Source organism: Cydia pomonella, chromosome 16 (assembly GCF_033807575.1).
Source record: "Cydia pomonella isolate Wapato2018A chromosome 16, ilCydPomo1, whole genome shotgun sequence".
Lineage (NCBI taxonomy): Eukaryota > Metazoa > Arthropoda > Insecta > Lepidoptera > Tortricidae > Cydia > Cydia pomonella.
In genome coordinates, this window is record NC_084718.1 from 11,438,991 (window position 1) to 11,454,529 (window position 15,539).

The 15,539-nt window shown below is 35.1% G+C and overlaps 1 protein-coding gene across 1 annotated transcript in view; it reads right to left on the reverse strand.

Annotated features, from left to right (window-relative positions):
• The window catches only part of LOC133526667 (rap1 GTPase-activating protein 1), a 413,034-nt gene that overhangs the window by 252,350 nt on the left and 145,145 nt on the right, over positions 1-15,539 (reverse strand). The gene's annotated exons all lie outside the window — the stretch shown is intronic.

The following is a 15,539-nucleotide window of genomic DNA, read 5'->3' on the forward strand; positions in this document are numbered from 1 at the left end:
GACGGACGGACGGACGGACGGAATAGGGTCCCGTTTGATCCATTGGGTACGGAACCCTAAAAAGGAATACACTTGACATTATTAATGACAATCACATTCAATAATAACTCGTCCCTTTAGACGCACAAAACCACAAACGCGAAAGACGAATCCCAGGTTTTTTGGTATTTTGCGGACTTCTAAAAAATATTACGCAAAACGCCAACTACGCATAATACCACAAACGCGAAATACCAACCTGACGTGTTGTGGTGTTTGGCGATTTTATTTATTACGCAATATACCAAACACTTACAATACCACAAACGCGAAATACCAACTGGAACTTGTAAAATATAATATTTACAATCGAAGTATAATACCTTTCATCAACAACAGCCATTCGTTATCTAAAGAGGTTTCATTTTATAAGGACCTACTTGTCTAGATAATTAAAACTAATGTCTATGATTTGATTGCAAGGAAGATATGTCAGTATATAAACAAACCTTTCAAAAAGATGTGTAAATAGTTTTAATACATAAGATTTAGAACCTACCCAAGTAGCATTGTTAGCTGTATAAGAGCTGTATATCAGTTTATTTGAATACTATAAGCTGTACATTTAGGCTGTACTACAGCTGTATAAGCGCTTATACAGCCCTTATAAGTTAAAAAAGGGTCCCAATTATACAGCTTTTCGCGTTATTAGAGCTGTACAGTAGCTGTACAGTAGCTGTACAAGCAATAGATAAGCTGTATAATAGCTGTAATTCGGTGTAAATGGAAACCTTAGCACTACAGATTATCTCTTATAAATATGATTTAAGAATATCAGTTTTAAATAGGTTTTTAAGAAGAATTACAATAGAATAAAAAATATTCAAGTCTAAAAATGTCTTCTGTTCATTCGTTATATTTGTAATGGCGACAAATGACAAATATAAGTGGAAAGTAATAAAGTGCAGTTAAGATACAGGATCTTGAGAGCAGTTATATTACTATTGGTAAGTGCCGATTATTATTTATTGTGAACATGTGTATCTTTTCTGGCAAAATATTCACGCCCCTGCTTAATAATCAAGAAAAACATAACAAAAATATCTAAAAGTGGTACATAAGTTTAGTTTTTGTTTTTAAGGTTAAGGTTTTTTTTTTCTTTTAATGTTAATTCTAAGGTTAAAGTCAATTTATTTTAGCTGGTTATCATAATATGACAAGTTTTTGTTAAATATTTGCAAGTTTATCTTTAATTATATTTTCAAATATGTTTTTATTCATAGTAAAATGGCGACAGTATTTAAACAGCCTATAGGATAGTTGGAGAGCATCATAATCTTAGTAGCTGTACTATGTAATTAATGGAGTCACTTCTACAGCTTTTGGATTTAAATCAGCTTTGTAATAGAATATTTTTATACATTTGACTGTATTTCGGCTTTCTGTACATAAGTTATAATTCCCGTTAGAGATCCGTATTATAAATAAAAAAACCTTAAGAGCTTAATGGTCTGTATTGTAAATACGTTGTACCAATTGTATATAGAAAGTGCCTTCTTTTCATACATACACGTACATGCAAAACAGCAACTGATTTAGTATTTTAGTTCTATAATAACCTTACAGACAGAAGTTATAACACCATTATACTTATAATAGTGTAAAATTACGCCATAAGAATTAGTTTTAAATCGGAGTTGACAAATACTTTTATACAGCAACAAGTGCCAGGTGATCCTACACTACAGCCTCTATACAGCTTAAATGATAGAATAAGCTAGTAGCGTCACACAACACTTAAAGTTTTATAACGGAGTTTACAGATACTTTTTTACAGCAACAAGTGCCAATTGATACTACAATACAGCCTGTATACAGCTTTAACGATAGAATTAGGTCGAAGTGTCACACAACACTTAAAGTTTTATAGTAGATTTTTTATTTTCTGATATAACACCCCATGCGTACGCAGATTCCTTTATAATGATTTTATACAGCTTGAGCTCAGGTTAGTTTTCTCTGACACTCTTATAAGTCCCTTAAACCACCCTAAGTTCTAAATTGGCTGGTATATTGATTTTACCGACACTTAAATGCTACTTGGGTATGGTTTCCAAAACGGCCGACTTATTTTGAAACTGTAGTCTACAGACGGCAAGGCGGACATGCATCTAGTTGGTATTTCGCGTATCGTGTTAGTTGGCATTTCGCGTACTGTGATAGGTGGTATTCCGCATACATGGTATTTAGCGTGATTTGTGTTTTGCGTAATTTCATGTTGGCGTTATGCGTAGTTAGTGTTGTGCGTAGTTGGTGTTTCGCTTAAGTGGTTTTTTGCGTAGAGTTGGTGATTCGCGTTTGTGGTTTTATGCGTCTAAAGCCATTCGAAAAAAATAAAAGTTTTAACCAGTTTTTAGGGTTCCGTAGCCAAATGGCAAAAAACGGAACCCTTATAGATTCGTCATGTCCGTCTGTCTGTCCGATTCTGTCACAGCCACTTTTTTCCGAAACTATAAGAGCTGTACTGTTCAAACTTGGTAAGTAGATGTATTCTATGAACCGCATTAGGATGTTTACACAAAAATATAAAAAAAACAATAAATTTTGGGGGTTCCCCATACTTAGAACTGAAACTCAAAAAATCTTTTTTCATCAAACCCATACGTGTGGGGTATCTATGGATAGGTCTTCAAAAATGATATTGAGGTTTCTAATATCATTTTTTTCTAAAATGAATAGTTTGCGCGAGAGACACTTCCAAAGTGGTAAAATGTGTGTCCCCCCCCCCGTAACTTCTAAAATAACAGAATGAAAAATCTAAAAAAAATATATGATATACATTGCCATGTAAACTTCCACCGAAAATTGGTTTGAACGAGATCTAGTAAGTAGTTTTTTTTTAATACGTCATGAAATTAAAAAAAAAAAATTTTTTTCATCATACCCATACGTGTGGGGTATCTATGGATAGGTCTTCAAAAATGATATTAATGTTTCTAATATCATTTTTTTCTAAACTGAATAGTTTGCGCGAGAGAACCTTCCAAAGTGAAAAAAAGTGTGTCCCCCCCCCCCGTAACTTCTAAAATAACAGAATGAAAAATCTAAAAAAAATATATGATATACATTGCTATGTAAACTTCCACCGAAAATTGGTTTGAACGAGATCTAGTAAGTAGTTTTTTTTTAATACGTCATGAAATTAAAAAAAAAAAAATTTTTCATCATACCCATACGTGTGGGGTATCTATGGATAGGTCTTCAAAAATGATATTAATGTTTCTAATATCATTTTTTTCTAAACTGAATAGTTTGCGCGAGAGAACCTTCCAAAGTGAAAAAAAGTGTGTCCCCCCCCCTGTAACTTCTAAAATAACAGAATGAAAAATCTAAAAAAAATATATGATATACATTACCATGCAAACTTCCACCGAAAATTGTTTTGAACGAGATCTAGTGAGTAGTTTTTTTTTTAATACGTCATAAAATTTAAAAAAAAATTTTTTCATCAAACATATACGTGTAAGGTATGTATGGATAGGTCTTCAAAAATGATAGTTAGGTTCCTAATATCATTTTTTTCTAAACTGAATAGTTTGCGCGAGAGACACTTCCAAAGTGGTAAAATGTGTATCCAAAGTGGTAAAATGTTGAACAAGATCTAGTAAGAAGATTTTTTTTAATACGTCTTAAATTGTACGGAACCCTTCATGCGCGAGTCCGACTCGCACTTGGCCGCTTTTTTTTTGTATTTTGGACAATATAATAATAATTTAATATGTAATAAATTAAACTGATGTCGATTGATACGCCATCTAGTTACTGACTAGATTATTATTGAACTCAATCCGTTCATAATCAAACCGGTTCTGTACAATTACGACAGATGGCATTACAACCACTTTTTATTCATGGTTCATCTAAAAATTTTCATTTTATTGTGATTGTAAACAAGTAACAATTTTTTTTTATATCTGTCAAATATTAAATTTTCGTTAGATAATCCTGCATACTGTAACAATACAACAACTGTTACCGATATCTAAAAGTTTCCGAAGGGTATATCGATAGATATATATATATATATAACTTATGTTTTTATGAAAAATACTTTTTACACTGTATTTTTACTAGAATGGTAATCATAAAATTCTTAATAATTGATTATTATCAATAGGTGCTATTATATTTTATACACTATACTAATAATAGTAAACACTATACTTTTAGTAATTATCCCCGGTTTAGGTACATAAGCGGGACGCGTTGTTTAATCCCAGGAACCAGAGGATTAATTTTGAATTGTCTATTCGCAACACTTGTAGGTACTTGACAGCGAGAGTGTGCCAGCATAAACATGATCTAACATACGTGGAAACCATACGTAATCAGGGGTCAGGCTCGAACTGGTTAGACTTTATCAATATAATCAGTAAGCAAAATGAATTACATACCTAAATCGGGGATTTGATAGCGCTCAAACTTTCCAGCGTCGAATTTCGTGGTTTCGGAGTAGTGTCGCTGGGGTGAGAGCCATCTCTATAATCAAAAGCTCCTAAATTGCTGCAGTTACAATTAAGATAGTTCGGTTGTTCGGTAAAGTATAGTCCATGACATTCTAATTATGTTTTGTGGCTACTTTCGTTTGGTGGCAGGTTGACTTTTTGCATTTAAGCCGCATTCTATTAAATCATACATGTGGAACTATGTATAAACCTTTTGACGGACGAGGTCATTTAGAATCTGGGTTATAACCGCGAAAATCGACATTCGCAAATTTCGGGCGTCTTTCTGTGTTACTCTTGTTACGCCTTCATTGGAGTAAAAAAGAAAGATTACCGCAATTTGCGAATTTCGGTTTCGCGGTAGGCCCTCTTAGCGAGCTATAAGAGAGCCGTGATTGAATTCTCTTAGCGAAGGTACAAACCTGTCCTAAAAATACTTCTCAGCACACTCTTCCCGTCCAATTGATTTTGGAAATGGCGCCTTAGGCCTACGTATAAGCCTCAAATCGTGAAGAATTTGGAATAAAATCTAGGCTCGGTCGATCGGTCCTAGGTAAACACTACCGTTTTGGCTGTTTGTTTATTTTTAGAACCGTGAATTGGCCCTAAAATAAGGGTAAATACATAAGATTAAGAAGTTTATTTGAACATCGAGCTGTATTCATTACATATTAAAATGGGTTTTCACTCCGGTTATTTTACTGTCCGTTCATACTATTTATATTAATAAATAATAGCTGGGTACATTAGGATTAGGACATTCTATCCATCATATCCACCATATATAACTTAGTTTATTTTGTGGCCCTGTGTACTGTGTAAAAATATTTTGGTCGATTTCATTGTCTACTGATTGCAGACTAAAATTTCGTTATCATACAAAAAACTTTGCACTACTAAAAATGTTTAGAAACTAAAATAGAAAAAAATCGGCTCGTATACTTAGTGCAAAAAATTGCCTATAAATTTACTTGTGGTAAGTTTGGAAGATTCTTGCATATATTATCTAAAATTATCGAATAAGTACGTATGAATGAAATAAATTAAAAAAATCATCAGGCTTTTATAATTTAATGTTCGACGCAACCGTATTTTTAGATTGTTAAACTTAAACGAAAAAGTAAAATTGTTGTAAGAAATTTTAATTCTCTTATTGGACATGCAGAGTTACCGAAAATGATGTCCTTGCGTGGGTACAAACTTTATAGGAAGATTGCGAGTTTGAGCAGAATACCTTCTTACTTAAAAAGAAGATATTCTGCTCAAACTTTTGAAAAACAAAATTAATAACGAACGAAATCTATACTTTTAATTGGAAACAAAAATAGCGTCCCCTTTCTGAACTTTTAATTAAAACTCCAAAATTTATGAAGGTATTTTGATTTGTTCAAAATCTCGTGATGCATAGGAATTTAACAACAGGAAAAAATAAAGCTCAAAATTTTCTATTTTTAATCCTTGAATCCGACTTTTATTACCACAGAATTAAGAATAATTAAGAAGGCAGGTAAGGAGCGGCACCGCCAGAGAAAGTTCAAGATAATTTGGATTTACATGCTCCTGCATATGAATAAGTAAGTAGTTTTTATAGTCTCAATTAACTCAATGAGACGATAATAAGGAACTCCTTTTTCTAGTTGCCGTTATTACGCTATCGAAAAAAAGGCATCTTGTTTACCATGCTTGATGGTACCATCATTGATTCTAATAACTAGCAACATGTTTTGAATTTCTTTAAACCAGCATCTACTTAAGTGAACACATATTGCAAGTTTCTATTTAAAAGGTAAACTACACTTTCAGCCTAATAACAAGGCTACGCAGATAACTAGCCCACATATCAGTATCAAATACTCAAAGTTAGGTCGTTACACGCACCCACTTTGACAAGACCTCCGCGTCCCACCTGCTACAACTGGCAACTATGTACGGAAATCGATGGAATCTTTCGACACTGGCAATGCCGGATTTAGATTTCTGGAGGCCTCGGGCAATAAAGGAGTGGAGGCCCCGTGGGCCCCAAATTATTTTCCAAATAAAATATTAAATTTTCCGTAGTCTCTATTGTGGGCGGCCCCTCTTTTGTGGAGGTCCCGGCGCTGTAGCCCCGGTTGCCCTCCCCTAAATCCGGCCTTGGACACTGGGTTTTCATCCAAACGCTTACAAAGCATATGGGTGTTGAATTATGAGTGATTTTTTAAATACGTTTTAGAATTATTAAGCAAAAACCTGAAAATGAGCATGTTGATAATATTTTGAAAATTTTTTGAAGTAAAGAGAATTGGTTAAAGGGTCTAGCAGGCTAAGCGAACTAGAGGTGCCCCCAACGACGGATTTGGTCATTCTTTCAGGTGGTGTACTGGCAAGTCCTAAGAACACTCTATGCTTAATATCAGTCCTCGATCTTCTTTTGTTTTCGAGTTATTCAAGATAATGTAAAATAATCAGCGTATCATTGAAAGTGGCATATTTTGTAAACTGTTCAAGTTAGATTAACGAAACAAAATTATATTTGACAATAATAAAATAGGCTTCAAAATACATATTTTTAACCCTCGTCATGTACTTATACTTCATTGTGTAAAATAACATTTTATTTTTTTACTTTTCGCGGAGGTACACCACCAAAATATGCATGGATAGCCACTAGTACCCGCTACATACACATATAAAAATATTTGAGTAAATCTTCGTGCGTCACGTCAAAAAAAATCGAATAAGTAGTTAGGAGCATATGTAAACAAAGTACTAGTGCAGGGTGTAGATAAGTTAGTTGTAGGTGTGTAGGATTACACATCATAGTTGATACAAAACTTGAGAACAATAAGTTACATTAGGTAGTCCTAGAAAAGAATTCGCTCGTTCCCAAAGAATCAACTAGAAAACGCAACAGAGTTCGTTTTACTCTAGTCGTTTTAAAGGTACATTTTCTTCTACACAATATTTTCTTACGGCCTTCGGGGATAAAGTGACGTTGTAACGAGACGATGCCTTTGACAGGTTATACCTTTGTCACGGATGACGGGGGAAAATTATAGGTGTCGATACATTTGCATTAATATCTTAAGAATATCTCTGAAAGGGCTTGTCGTTGACACGTTAGTAAGGGTATTTTGGACAAAATATATTTACGGCCCAATTCGAACAATGGTTATAAAATGTCTCAGCGATACAATACCGATCTGTCAGTGTAAACCAAAAACCTCACGGTTGACACTGACAGATTGGTATCGTATCGCTGTGACGTCTATAAGCATTGTTCGAATCGGGTCATTACTTAAGCCTAGGTCACGTCAAACGTCACGTAAGCTCATGTTCTATGGATAAACAGTAACATATCTACGGAAATTAATCTTATAACTATGCATGTATAAAAATGTGGTTGCTGAGGAGTTTACTCTTAAGTATGTTATGAGCAAAATAACTAGCTAACTACCGCTATTCATATTCATAAGCCATACATATATATATACTGCCATCCAACTGCTGAGCATAAGCTTTTGGTATACGTACACATATGCATTTCAAACAAAGGAGACAGCTGAATTCTATCTCGCCTATACCCAAAATATGCCAGTATCCTATTTTAATTCATTATTTGAAGTGTCGTGACAAGATAGAAATAAGTTAGTAACAACTCGTTAATTAACAACGAGTATACATACTTTGCTAACTGCTATTATATTACAAGGTAATAAAGCCTTTGTTATCGCTTGAAAGATCTATTTTTCTACTCATCGTCGACTGTAATGGTTGAATTAAGATTTCGTATACCAATCTATAATTGCTTAGTTTTCATTGCTTACATTTCGATATGCTGTAGTCAACTATAAAAAAAATTACCAGTCACGTGCCGCCGCGCTCCCATAGAAAAGTCTAAACGAGCGCGGGGCGCGGGGTCTTCTGAGATACTTACCAATTTCCATTAATTATTTAGGTTTCATAGTAAAAATATATATTTTATATGACTCGTAGAAAAAGTATTGTATACAATAGTGTATACTTTCTTAGGCAAATCAGCAAGCTGTCGCCTAAACCGGGTACTCGACTGAAAAGGTCTCTATTATATCACGATTGTATAAAATACAATTTCATGGTATCTTAGATAAATTCAAAAGAGCTGGCGCGAGATTAGTAGGTACTGAACTGTCAACATTTTTATAGAAAATCCGCGCCAGCTTTCGGAAAATGACCTGTACGTTGCATGTTTGTTTTACCAATTTTCCAGAACATTTCCATGTCCGTTCCTTCGTCCATTTGTACACTAACCAATTGCAAAATAACACAGTGTTTTCATTAACGCATCCGTCCGTCCGGATCCGAATACATTCCCGGAACAGTATTGAGTTTACTGTTAAACCGGAACGAGTGTACACAAGAGTAAATACATTTTTTAAAGTAAATATCATTTATATTTAAATCGGTTTAGTGAATCCAACTGAACTAAGTCGGACTGACTGGGTAGGTATATACTTCTGATTATGTATAAAATGACTTGGGTAATGAAACTTCGTTTTATGCACCAGAATGATTAACTATTCACTTCGATGTTCTCGTACTAGTGGCCGTAATTCCGATCGCGATCAACAAACTTGGCTTTGGGAAAACCATTAAGAACTTGACCTTAAAAACAACAATCCATAAATCCATAAATACATATGAATTTTAACTAGCGGCCTGAGACCAAGGCTCGCCAGGACATGGTAGGAAATGGAAATATCAGCCCTAGAATTATTAATCCAATCGCTCCCCGAGCCCATGCGCGAGTCAAATGCTTCATGACTAGGATTATGGTAATTAAAGTTATGGGTGAATCAACTTTTTCTTGTCTTTTGCAAGAATTGCCCTTAATCATTATTAGTTAAACTTTTGTAATTTTTAACATGGTCATAATGAAACAAAATCCTTAATATAGGTATATGCCATATCCGGCAGAAATAAAATTACGTCAAATTTTTATTAAAAAAATTGGATGACCCAGTGGACGAACCCTTATATCTTCATACGAAAGTGTGGGACCGCTCTGTCCCCTGGATCACTACTCTTAAACAAGTTATAAAACATCAAATAGACATCTTTTAGGTAAGCATGTTTCATCCTAGACTGCATCGGCACTTTCCATCAGATGAAATTGTGGTCAAATGCTTACCTTTTCGTATTAAAAAAAAAAATCAATTGCATATAACTTGTTTATCTGTTTTTATATCATAAGAAAAAAATTATTACATAAAATCTAAATATTTTTTATTTTTTATATCACTTTTATTCAAAGTAGGTCAAATTTTGTTCAAAAAAAAGTTGAAGAAGCCTGAAACTTCGAACAATAATCCAGTAACTTTGTCGCCTGAAAATACGAGGTTCGTTTGCGTCGAATCCGGTAGTTGTGATTTTCTGCAGACTTGTTTATGATGTTGGCACAATGAAGTCAATGAATAATCCAAGTCTTGACCTCGAGCGCCGAACGCAACTTTGTCAAAAATCAAGAAAACCACGAATATTACGTTTTTATATTTTATTTGGGTGATTATAACCTTAAAGGACTAGTTTTTGATAGTACCTTCTCAGGCCGTTTTTAAAGTAGACTAAATTTGCTACAATACCCAATTATTAATCGTCTCTATAGAAGTAATAGTTTCCGAGATAAAGCCTTTGAAAATTTATATTTTTTTCGAACTTGTATTCGTAGGTTAAGTAACTGCAATGAGTATGCACTTTTGTGTCAGGCGATGCCATTTGGCATGATTGTTCCTAAGGTAAAAAAAAAATATGTGGGCCTGTAGCCGCGAAATCTTACTCTTACCGTGCCTAGCCTTTATTATGCGTGGCTCAACACGCGCTTAGCCAGTTCTAGATAAATAACGTTACTTGGAAATCTATTCAAAATATTCGTAACATTAGAGCGCCCTTGGACTGGTTTGACCTATAAATTTGTTAGTAAGCAAACGGAATGGTCCCCTGGATGCGTAGCCAACGTGCCAATCGTTAACGCTCCGTAACGTAGCGTAGTAATCTCTCTCTATCACTCTTCCATATTAGTGCAACAGTGACAGTTGCGTTTCGTTTGCTACGGAGCGTTAACAATTGGCACGTTGGCTACGCACCGTGGACGGTTTTTCGCATTTGTTTTGCCGGCGGCGTCGTCTCGGCGGGAGCGTCGTCGTCGTAAGTCATTTCATTCATTTTACGATCACAAGCAATTCCATCGGCCCGATCCGAACTTTAAGATACGTCAAATATTAGGTCTAGATACGATATGAAATCTTTTGAGTAACGTAAATACGGTCAAATATGCAGCCCGATTAGCACTTTATACGTCAAATATTAGGTCTAGATACGATATGGATCGGATATCTTAGTGTCAAAAATGACGTTTCATCAAACTATAACGTCACTTTTGATCGTCAAAAGATTTCATAATAATAAAAGTGTTTTTTGATAAAGTAAATCTAACTCGAGGCCCTCGGTAGGTACTACATTTAACAACTATTTATTAACTACAATAGATACAGAGAAAAATAAATAGATAATGTCTAGATTTAACTGCGGAAATATTTTAAGTCAGCATATACATATAATATAAGCATATACATATAATATATTTACATTATATGGAGACGTACGATCCAGGTGTAAAATAGGAACGGTAGCAGGTGTCACAGGAATAATGGAACAAAACAGAGTTAGATATTTATATCCTTAAGACACCCAGAGGCCTAAGAAAAGGCTTCTATTGCATTATATTTCGAATTTTACTTAATACAAATCAAAATTGCATTGACTTCAGGTTCAGGACTGGCAGCTACCTCGGCCAGAGCATAAGCCTGGTTATCCAAAGAGCCAGCCATCTTCCGCCAGCTAGCCGCTGCCAACCTTTTGGGAACCATAACGCGTTAAGGCGACTTGGCGAGCATTTTTTAATTATAAGTTTTTTTTTAAGATCTATTACAGTTTAGTTTTAATTCTACTCTATCCGTGTGTTTTGACAACTTGTCTGGCCTAGTGGGAAGCGACCCTGCCTATGAAGCCGATGGTCCCGGATTCAAATCCTGGTAAAGGGCATTTATTCTTGTGTTTTTTCCATGTATTTAAGTCTTTATAAATATTTATATATTATATATATCGTTGTCTGAGTACTCACAAAACAAGCCTTATTGTGCTTACTGTGGGACTTAGTCAATTTGTGTAATACGAGTATTGTCCTATAATATTTATTTATTTAATTTTTAATTTATGTTGTCATTGTTATTGCACCTACGTTGTTTCCAAATAAAGCCAGAAAGTGTCTCCATATTTCTTGGGTTTTGGTTTGTGTGCGGGTAGAGGATATGCCTATTACTGTATTTATTCACATAAAAAGTTATATTAAATACGTTCGTCCATCATTGGGTCGATTAGGCGGACTAGGCTAGGCTCGATTTGCAAGTGTGTGACTAATTGCCGCAGCAAAAGTGTTAATAAATATCACACGTCATGCTGACGAATTGAAATCACTAAAATCATAGATTAAATAATAGTACTTACTACTTATGGTGTGTTCTCTTACACGGTTGTAGAGTGTGACGCTGTGTTTTTCGGTTTGGTTTTACTATTCCTGTGCCGGTGTCTTGTGATGTGTGGAAGGCCAGGAAGCAATATATGCTAACGCCGATTATGTGGTTGGACAGACCGAGAGTTATGTGTGTGTCTGGGTTGAGATTTGTTGAGTGGAACCCGATTTTAGTAGGTGTGTTTTTATTGCGTATCTCACGCGTGATATGACATTATGACATGAGCATATGCCACTTTTTGACACTAGAAATTAGGTGTGTAGGTAAATAAATACAGACACAAGTAAATAAGCATCTGATTAAGATAACTACAATTCCAACAATATCCTAACAAAATGAACAGACCGACCCCAACAAACTTTCTAATAGAAAAAAGGACAAGATTTTGGTAAACAAGACTATTTCAGCCCGACTGACATTGCTAAACTTCTATAAAAACTTATACATAGTACAAATGGTAGTCCATAAAAAGTTATAGGTACGGCAATGGCGACGTGGCGTCTGTTATTTTGCGGGCAATCGATAGGATAGGAAATACAATGTAGGTGAATTCAGGTTACGTTTGCATGCTGTATGGAATCAAGCGGAGATGCTAGCATTATAGCATATCAGCATGTTAGCAGTCAGAGGCATAAATTAAATAAAAACCCCCTATTCATACAATTTTCCAACACTTTGTTAAATTCTGCCCCTTTCTAACTAACACAAATGATATAATAACGGATAAGGACAAACGATTATAGACTTAAAAGGCGTTTATGAATAACGCCATAAGAAAAAAATTCTGAGAGACAGGTGCAAAATTTGGTAGACAACAGACACATCAGAAGAAGAGTCTACTGCAGTAGACATTTCGTAAGCATTGTGAGTGTTAAAACCATTGATATAAATTTTATGTGTTCAGTGTAACTTCAATCTTCATATTAAATTTTAGAGTAGGTACTAGAAGAACCGGGATTACACCTCGAAAGAACTGCATGCGGTTCTTGTCTTTAGTCACGGTTTACCAAGCTTTGCTGTAATGTGTGCGATTTCCAAAACAGAAGTGGTGCGTTTGAAGCTAGTTTGAGTCTCTTAGAATCTATTTTACAAAAATTACACCGTGAGGAAACCGAAGTAATCCCAATATCCTCTCTATAAAGAATTCAGGTCAAATAATTTTTTTTTTTATAAAAACTAGTGCCTGCGCTAATTCATGGGATTAAGATTGGGATTGTGATCTCTAAGGACAAAAAAGTTGGAACAGTATCAGGAAGATGGTGAACGAATAGATCAGATCAAACTAAGACTGAATAAGATGTGTACCAACCTATGTCTCATGCCTAAACATTAAATTTCAGGCTTCTCCGGTCGTAGATATTTTTGCTCCGTGTGTTCTCTTCCACTGATGTCTCCCTAAGTGATATTTAAGCGCCCCGAGGAACTTAATTACCTATTTTGGACCACGGACCTTCTTTGTTTAATGGCCAATATATTTCTTTAATGGTTTCTTATGTCTTTGTATTTGTCGACGGCTAACGTTTTTATCAAACTGTGTTCGGCCTTAGCCTTGTCTACTTTTGTATTAATACTTATTGAAACGATTTTGTGATTAAAATTACCCAGGTTTTATTTATGTTTAATGGATATGATAAAAGGAACAGAAGAATGACTTGCTTCTGTTTTATTAACTTCATTAAGTAACCATCTGATGGCCAGTTACATGTAATGGCTCCTCTACATTTTTTAGCAAATAAAGATATACAATACAATACAATACAATACACGATGGCCCAGCGTTGGCCAGTCCAAGGGACGCATTTATGCGTTAGAGGGAGCAAGTGATATTGCTATCTCATTCCACCGCATAGCTGCGTCTCTTAGAATGGCCTACGCTGGGCCATCGTGTAGAGGAGCCCTAATAATATATATATACTCATACGTTACTACACTAGTACCTGCATTTTGACCATCTTCCCATACGCTAGGGTAATAGTAGCGTAAGAAACTATTATTTCTAAATAAAGATAAATTTCTAGTTATCGTACAATATTATTTTCTATAGTCTAATTATTCTACATATCGAGTCGTCTCTATTTGATAAGCTACAGAACACTTTTGACGCGTAGTTTGATCAGCTACTTTTGTTGCTGACTGTACCCCCAACTTTTATGTTTTCAATAGGTACCAACATCAACCTTCTATGACCGTAAGAAACAAGAGAATATAGTATTCTGATAATAAAACAGACAAACAAAAATTAATTAAATTTTGAGGACACTTTTTTTCTCGTATACGGATCGAAAGCTCGTAATATATGTTAAAAAATCCTAAATCTTAAATGCAAGTTAGGAGTAACATAAAATAGAAATACTCGTCTTTCCAATATTGTTGTACGACGCCATAAATTATCTGTGGTAACTCGACTGTCAAATGTCAGCGCTTGACAACTTAGTTACCTCATAATAGGGGTTGTACACTACAGAGCTATAGGTACCGACTTTAGCTGTAAACATTGCCTATACAATATTTTACACTGTTTTACTTGCCTTTAGTATTCCTTTGTTTATGCTATGCTACATATTGAGGCCACAAGGATATCATAACGTTATGCGAATACTGCCCCCCGAATGTAAGTATCTAAGTGTACAATTAATAAATAAGAATAAAATAAAATAAATAAAGTTTTATTTTCAGGCATCACTTACTACACCCATATCACACTAAAGAGAATTGGTTAAAACTAAAATAAAAGTAAAACAAGTAAAATAATAAATTATTACTATTTTTTGTTCCCATTTACATGCATGTTGCGGTACTTGCGGTACACCGACATGAGGATGGTGTTATGCGAGCGGCGCATCCCCTCCCAGAAAGAAGCAATGCGCGCGCGTACCACTGTGAAGAAGTCAGGGATTCTGGCTTCCGCGAACACGGTGGAGGCACTGCAGGAACGCGGCAGCCCCATCAGTGTCCGGAATATATTATTATACTGCGCACGGATGGTGCCGCTGCCGTACGATTTCCTGGTGTACCTGACCCACAGTTGACAGGTGTAGAAAGAGAGACAACATGCATTGATTATACAGTATTCATTTTAGTCCAACACTCCGCTTTGATTTACAGCAAAGTTATATTTGATTCACATTTTTATGAGGTTAGTTGAAATTTTAATTGATGACTCTGCCATGATTCCAATACAGGCTTTAATGGGCAGAAACCAAAACCCTTAGCTTATGCAGAGCCCATTTTCGATCCACTGTACGATTAAAGGCCATTAAGTTAGTATGACAAAGCAGTTAAACATTATTTTCAGTGTCTGACTAACATTAAAACAGTTGAAATTCGCGTAGCCATTAGCCCGAAATGAGGCAACATTTGAACAGAACTCGCAAATTAATTGCTAACCAGCCATTAAACTATCTCAACCGACTTCACTCGTAATAGCCGCTACACTTTTAACTGCCTTGATAGCGATAATTATGCGGTGTAGATTATTATCTCAAAATCAACTTTAATTATGATATCT